Below are 522 nucleotides of genomic sequence, written 5' to 3' on the forward strand. Positions count from 1 at the left end.
TCATGGAGTATAAGGCACCTGGGGATAGGTTCTGACTTGAAACACAAAGGCCCAAGCTGACAAATACAGACCAGAAAGAAAAAAAAATATCCCACTACCAAAACAAAGTTGATATAATTAATCATATATAAAATGAGACATTTTATCTATTCTAAAGACAAATGTAAATGATTACATCTCCAACCAGGAGCTGGGCAGAGTTTCTTTTATAACAGTTACATAAGAGAAGGTTAAGGAGTGGGGAGATGAGGGTAGTTGTAGCATGATTCTAATTGGTCTCAATAATAAATACTCAGAGTCAGATATTGGGGGTGAGGTGGGGGAAGCTGAAAGATCAGAGAAGCCAACCACTACTCAGACTGAAGGGGCCATCCTGTCCTCAGACTGCCTTCTCAAACTGCTTCAGACTAACCCTGAGCTCCTGTTTCCTCCTGCTTTATATTCTCTCTGCCCAGCCATATCCCTTTGTCTCCACCTTCTTAGTACTACGGTTAATGGTGTGTCACTCCAAGTTCTGGGATC

The sequence above is a fragment of the Mesocricetus auratus genome, unplaced genomic scaffold, assembly GCF_017639785.1.
Source record: "Mesocricetus auratus isolate SY011 unplaced genomic scaffold, BCM_Maur_2.0 Super-Scaffold_100676, whole genome shotgun sequence".
NCBI lineage: Eukaryota > Metazoa > Chordata > Mammalia > Rodentia > Cricetidae > Mesocricetus > Mesocricetus auratus.